The sequence below is a fragment of the Mytilus edulis genome, unplaced genomic scaffold, assembly GCF_963676685.1.
Source record: "Mytilus edulis unplaced genomic scaffold, xbMytEdul2.2 SCAFFOLD_497, whole genome shotgun sequence".
NCBI lineage: Eukaryota > Metazoa > Mollusca > Bivalvia > Mytilida > Mytilidae > Mytilus > Mytilus edulis.
Window position 1 is genome coordinate 1 of NW_027267526.1, and position 7,500 is coordinate 7,500.

Here is a 7,500-nt window from a genome sequence, read left to right on the forward strand (position 1 = left end):
ATCTCGGCCTTGGGAGGCAACGATAGACGGGCGACGGACCTACCTAGGCGTCCCCGGTGGTAAAGCCACAGTAACCGGCCATCGGCCGCGGCTGACTTTTGCCGCGGTGGGTCGAAACGATATCAACCCCCATGCGAAGCAGAGGTGTAAAATCATTCGTAGACGACCTAGCTCTCTGTCGGGGTGTCGTACTTAGTAGAGCAGCCACCTCACTGCGATCTATTGAGACTAAGCCTTTTGACTAGTAGATTTGTCCGCTTCAGACGGACACATCTGCTGGCTTCCTCCTCCTTCCACGGGGGCGGCAGCCCCAAAAGTCAATAACGGTTTACCAGTCTCGATACTCGACATCGCGGTGATGTGCATGTGGCTGACTCGGCTAAGTACGACTTTATTTTAATTATTTTTTTTTGTTTTCTTTTTTTTTTTTGGTACGTTTCGCGGCCTGAGAGGGGGTGTTTTCTGGACTTTGTCGATTCTTCAGAAAAATCTCTGAGGCCGGAGACTTTTTTTTTTTTTTTTTTTTTTGTATTGGTTGTATTTCTTCTTGCATTAAGAGACGCACGGAAGGAGGACAACGGAGTTGGCGTACGTGGGTTCGATTCCCACCCTAGGCTTTTTTCTTCTTCAAAGTACGGCTGGTGCAAAGCGGGCAGATTAGCTTAGTGGCCCCGCGTCGACTCTGTTGCCTTCTCTCTCCTCGTTTCCCCATGCTTATATTTGGCTATCGAGGAGTCAGTCGCCCGTAAGACGCAGGCGAGCTGCCGCGGGGTGTCTCGACCATCGAAGTCGGCAAACTATACCCTCGGTAAAATTTTTTTACGAGGGTGAAATTTTCATCGAGGTAAGACGCAGGCGAGCTGCCGCGGGGGTGTCTCGACCATCGAAGTCGGCAAACTATACCCTCGGTAAAATTTTTTACGAGGGTGAAATTTTCATCGAGGTGTCGCACGTTAGACGCGGACGGCTACCGCGGGTCTCTCGACCATCGAGGCCGGCAAACTATACCCTCGGTAAAAAAATTTTTACGAGGGTGAAATTTTCATCGAGGTGTCGCACGTTAGACGCGGACGGGCTACCGCGGGTCTCTCGACCATCGAGGCCGGCAAACTATACCCTCGGTAAAAAAATTTTTACGAGGGTGAAATTTTCATCGAGGTGTCGCACGTTAGACGCGGACGGGCTACCGCGGGTCTCTCGACCATCGAGGCCGGCAAACTATACCCTCGGTAAAAAAAATTTTTACGAGGGTGAAATTTTCATCGAGGTGTCGCACGTTAGACGTCGGACGGGGCTACCGCGGGTCTCTCGACCATCGAGGCCGGCAAACTATACCCTCGGTAAAAAAATTTTTACGAGGGTGAAATTTTCATCGAGGTGTCGCACGTTGGACGCGGACGGGGCTACCGCGGGTCTCTCGACCATCGAGGCCGGCAAAACTATACCCTCGGTAAAAAAAATTTTTACGAGGGTGAAATTTTCATCGAGGTGTCGCACGTTGGACGCGGACGGGCTACCGCGGGTCTCTCGACCATCGAGGCCGGCAAACTATACCCTCGGTAAAAAAAATTTTTACGAGGGTGAAATTTTCATCGAGGTGTCGCACGTTGGACGCGGACGGGCTACCGCGGGTCTCTCGACCATCGAGGCCGGCAAAACTATACCCTCGGTAAAAAAAATTTTTACGAGGGTGAAATTTTCATCGAGGTGTCGCACGTTGGACGCGGACGGGCTACCGCGGGTCTCTCGACCATCGAGGCCGGCAAACTATACCCTCGGTAAAAAAATTTTTACGAGGGTGAAATTTTCATCGAGGTGTCGCCACGTTGGACGCGGACGGGCTACCGCGGGTCTCTCGACCATCGAGGGCCGGCAAACTATACCCTCGGTAAAAAATTTTTACGAGGGTGAAATTTTCATCGAGGTGTCGCACGTTGGACGCGGACGGGCTACCGCGGGTCTCTCGACCATCGAGGCCGGCAAACTATACCCTCGGTAAAAAAATTTTTACGAGGGTGAAATTTTCATCGAGGTGTCGCACGTTGGACGCGGACGGGCTACCGCGGGTCTCTCGACCATCGAGGCCGGCAAACTATACCCTCGGTAAAAAAATTTTTACGAGGGTGAAATTTTCATCGAGGTGTCGCACGTTGGACGCGGACGGGCTACCGCGGGTCTCTCGACCATCGAGGCCGGCAAACTATACCCTCGGTAAAAAATTTTTACGAGGGTGAAATTTTCATCGAGGTGTCGCACGTTGGACGCGGACGGGCTACCGCGGGTCTCTCGACCATCGAGGCCGGCAAACTATACCCTCGGTAAAAATTTTTTACGAGGGTGAAATTTTCATCGAGGTGTCGCACGTTAGACGCGGACGGGCTACCGCGGGTCTCTCGACCATCGAGGCCGGCAAACTATACCCTCGGTAAAAAAATTTTTACGAGGGTGAAATTTTCATCGAGGTGTCGCACGTTAGACGCGGACGGGCTACCGCGGGTCTCTCGACCATCGAGGCCGGCAAACTATACCCTCGGTAAAAAAAATTTTTACGAGGGTGAAATTTTCATCGAGGTGTCGCACGTTAGACGCGGACGGGCTACCGCGGGTCTCTCGACCATCGAGGCCGGCAAACTATACCCTCGGTAAAAAAATTTTTACGAGGGTGAAATTTTCATCGAGGTGTCGCACGTTAGACGCGGACGGGCTACCCGCGGGTCTCTCGACCATCGAGGCCGGCAAACTATACCCTCGGTAAAAAAATTTTTACGAGGGTGAAATTTTCATCGAGGTGTCGCACGTTAGACGCGGACGGGCTACCGCGGGTCTCTCGACCATCGAGGCCGGCAAAACTATACCCTCGGTAAAAAAATTTTACGAGGGTGAAATTTTCATCGAGGTGTCGCACGTTAGACGCGGACGGGCTACCGCGGGTCTCTCGACCATCGAGGCCGGCAAACTATACCCTCGGTAAAAAAATTTTTACGAGGGTGAAATTTTCATCGAGGTGTCGCACGTTGGACGCGGACGGGCTACCGCGGGGTCTCTCGACCATCGAGGCCGGCAAACTATACCCTCGGTAAAAAAAATTTTTACGAGGGTGAAATTTTCATCGAGGTGTCGCACGTTGGACGCGGACGGGCTACCGCGGGTCTCTCGACCATCGAGGCCGGCAAACTATACCCTCGGTAAAAAAATTTTTACGAGGGTGAAATTTTCATCGAGGTGTCGCACGTTGGACGCGGACGGGCTACCGCGGGTCTCTCGACCATCGAGGCCGGCAAACTATACCCCTCGGTAAAAAAAATTTTTACGAGGGTGAAATTTTCATCGAGGTGTCGCACGTTGGACGCGGACGGGCTACCGCGGGTCTCTCGACCATCGAGGCCGGCAAACTATACCCTCGGTAAAAAAATTTTTACGAGGGTGAAATTTTCATCGAGGTGTCGCACGTTGGACGCGGACGGGCTACCGCGGGTCTCTCGACCATCGAGGCCGGCAAACTATACCCTCGGTAAAAATTTTTTACGAGGGTGAAATTTTCATCGAGGTGTCGCACGTTAGACGCGGACGGGCTACCGCGGGTCTCTCGACCATCGAGGCCGGCAAACTATACCCTCGGTAAAAAATTTTTTACGAGGGTGAAATTTTCATCGAGGTGTCGCACGTTAGACGCGGACGAGCTACCGCGGGTCTCTCGACCATCGAGGCCGGCAAACTATACCCTCGGTAAAAAATTTTTACGAGGGTGAAATTTTCATCGAGGTGTCGCACGTTAGACGCGGACGGGCTACCGCGGGTCCTCTCGACCATCGAGGCCGGCAAACTATACCCTCGGTAAAAAATTTTTACGAGGGTGAAATTTTCATCGAGGTGTCGCACGTTAGACGCGGACGAGCTACCGCGGGTCTCTCGACCATCGAGGCCGGCAAACTATACCCTCGGTAAAATTTTTTTACGAGGGTGAAATTTTCATCGAGGTGTCGCACGTTAGACGCGGACGGGGCTACCGCGGGTCTCTCGACCATCGAGGCCGGCAAACTATACCCTCGGTAAAAATTTTTTACGAGGGTGAAATTTTCATCGAGGTGTCGCACGTTAGATGCGGGCGGACTACCGCGGGTCTCTCGGCCCACTTTATCGTCGGTAAAAAATGTTGACCCTGGGGAATTTTTTCATCGGGAAGCCGAACGTAAGTGTCTCGGCCAACTATGCCCCAGTCAAAAAGTATGTCTCAACAATTTTTTTGTCATCGGGAAGCCGCACGTAAGAATATTACAGCAGGTCTCTCCATGATACGATAAAATTTCAGGTAACGAAGGCAGGCATCGTACACCCTCTTGATCGGCCGTGTGCTTGCGTTCGACACCTTCGCGAAGGTTTGAACTAGGGTTGTCAGGACATAAGCTAGGGTTACAGTGGGTGCTAAGCCTAGCCCTAACCCTAGCCCTAACCCTAACCCTAACCCTAACCCTAACCCTAACCCTAACCCTAACCCTAACCCTAACCCTAACCCTAACCCTAACCCTAACCCTAACCCTAACCCTAACCCTAACCCTAACCCTAACCCTAACCTTAGCCCTAACCCTAACCCTAACCCTAACCCTAACCCTAACCCTAACCCTAACCCTAACCCTAACCCTAACCCTAACCCTAACCCTAACCCTAACCCTAACCCTAACCCTAACCCTAATCCAACAAGTCGCGTCAGAGAGAGGTTTGGTTCATATATGGTCCAGCCCGGACCATATATGCTCCAACGCGGACCATATAAGGTCCCAGAGACAAGCTGTAGGGCTTGTCTCTGGAGCTGAAAACGGCACGGTGGCCCTTATAATGGGCACAATACCTCTCTGTGGCCACTTGGTAAGCCTGCTAGCGGGCTACCGCGGGTCTCGACCGCGGGTAAAGGTACGTGGTCGGCCTGCCACGTACCTTTCCCCGTGGTAGCCCGCTAGCAGGCCGACCACGTACCTTTTACCCGTGGTTGCCCGCTAGCAGGTCGACCACGTACCTTTTACCCGTGGTAGCCCGCTAGCAGGTCGACCACGTACCTTCCCTGTCGTCGAGTGCCGTGGTAGCCCGCTAGCAGGCCGTCCGAGTACCTTTACCCGCGGTAGCCCGCTAGCGGGTCGACCGCGTACCTTCCCAGCCGTCGAGACCCGTGGTAGCCCGCCAGCAGGCCGTCCGAGTACCTTTACCCGCGGTAGCCCGCTAGCGGGTCGACCGCGTACCTTCCCAGCCGTCGAGACCCGTGGTAGCCCGCCAGCAGGCCGTCCGAGTACCTTTACCCGCGGTAGCCCGCTAGCGGGTCGACCGCGTACCTTCCCAGCCGTCGAGACCCGTGGTAGCCCGCCAGCAGGCCGTCCGAGTACCTTTACCCGCGGTAGCCCGCTAGCGGGTCGACCGCGTACCTTCCCAGCCGTCGAGACCCGCGGTAGCCCGCCAGCAGGCCGTCCGAGTACCTTTACCCGCGGTAGCCCGCTAGCGGGTCGACCGCGTACCTTCCCAGCCGTCGAGACCCGCGGTAGCCCGCCAGCAGGCCGTCCGAGTACCTTTACCCGCGGTAGCCCGCTAGCGGGTCGACCGCGTACCTTCCCAGCCGTCGAGACCCGCGGTAGCCCGCCAGCAGGCCGTCCGAGTACCTTTACCCGCGGTAGCCCGCTAGCGGGTCGACCGCGTACCTTCCCAGCCGTCGAGACCCGCGGTAGCCCGCTAGCAGGCCGTCCGAGTACCTTTACCCGCGGTAGCCCGCTAGCGGGTCGACCGCGTACCTTCCCAGCCGTCGAGACCCGCGGTAGCCCGCCAGCAGGCCGTCCGAGTACCTTTACCCGCGGTAGCCCGCTAGCGGGTCGACCGCGTACCTTCCCAGCCGTCGAGACCCGCGGTAGCCCGCCAGCAGGCCGTCCGAGTACCTTTACCCGCGGTAGCCCGCTAGCGGGTCGACCGCGTACCTTCCCAGCCGTCGAGACCCGCGGTAGCCCGCTAGCAGGCCGTCCGAGTACCTTTACCCGCGGTAGCCCGCTAGCGGGTCGACCGCGTACCTTCCCAGCCGTCGAGACCCGCGGTAGCCCGCTAGCAGGCCGTCCGAGTACCTTTACCCGCGGTAGCCCGCTAGCGGGTCGACCGCGTACCTTCCCAGCCGTCGAGACCCGCGGTAGCCCGCTAGCAGGCCGTCCGAGTACCTTTACCCGCGGTAGCCCGCTAGCGGGTCGACCGCGTACCTTCCCAGCCGTCGAGACCCGCGGTAGCCCGCTAGCAGGCCGTCCGAGTACCTTTACCCGCGGTAGCCCGCTAGCGGGTCGACCGCGTACCTTCCCAGCCGTCGAGACCCGCGGTAGCCCGCTAGCAGGCCGTCCGAGTACCTTTACCCGCGGTAGCCCGCTAGCGGGTCGACCGCGTACCTTCCCAGCCGTCGAGACCCGCGGTAGCCCGCTAGCAGGCCGTCCGAGTACCTTTACCCGCGGTAGCCCGCTAGCGGGTCGACCGCGTACCTTCCCAGCCGTCGAGACCCGCGGTAGCCCGCTAGCAGGCCGTCCGAGTACCTTTACCCGCGGTAGCCCGCTAGCGGGTCGACCGCGTACCTTCCCAGCCGTCGAGACCCGCGGTAGCCCGCCAGCAGGCCGTCCGAGTACCTTTACCCGCGGTAGCCCGCTAGCGGGTCGACCGCGTACCTTCCCAGCCGTCGAGACCCGCGGTAGCCCGCCAGCAGGCCGTCCGAGTACCTTTACCCGCGGTAGCCCGCTAGCGGGTCGACCGCGTACCTTCCCAGCCGTCGAGACCCGCGGCAGCCCGCTAGCAGGCCGTCCGAGTACCTTTACCCGCGGTAGCCCGCTAGCGGGTCGACCGCGTACCTTCCCAGCCGTCGAGACCCGCGGTAGCCCGCTAGCAGGCCGTCCGAGTACCTTTACCCGCGGTAGCCCGCTAGCGGGTCGACCGCGTACCTTCCCAGCCGTCGAGACCCGTGGTAGCCCGCTAGCAGGCCGTCCGAGTACCTTTACCCGCGGTAGCCCGCTAGCGGGTCGACCGCGTACCTTCCCAGCCGTCGAGACCCGCGGCAGCCCGCTAGCAGGCCGTCCGCTTACTTTTACCCGTGGTAGCCCGCTAACAGGCCGTCCACGTACCTTTTATCCGCGGTAGCCCGCTAGCAGGCCGACCGTGTACCTTCCCCGCCGTCGAGAGCCGCGGTAGCCCGCTAGCAGGCCGTCCGCTTACTTTTACCCGTGGTAGCCCGCTAGCAGGCCCGTCCACGTCCCTTTACCCGTGGTAGCCCGCTAGCAGGCCGACCACGTACCTTTTATCCGCGGTAGCCCGCTAGCAGGCCGACCGTGTACCTTCCCCGCCGTCGAGAGCCGCGGTAGCCCGCTAGCAGGCCGTCCACGTACCTTTACCCGTGGTAGCCCGCTAGCAGGCCGACCGCGTACCTTCCCAGCCGTCGAGACCCGCGGTAGCCCGCTAGCAGGCCGACCGCGTACCTTCCCAGCCGTCGAGACCCGCGGTAGC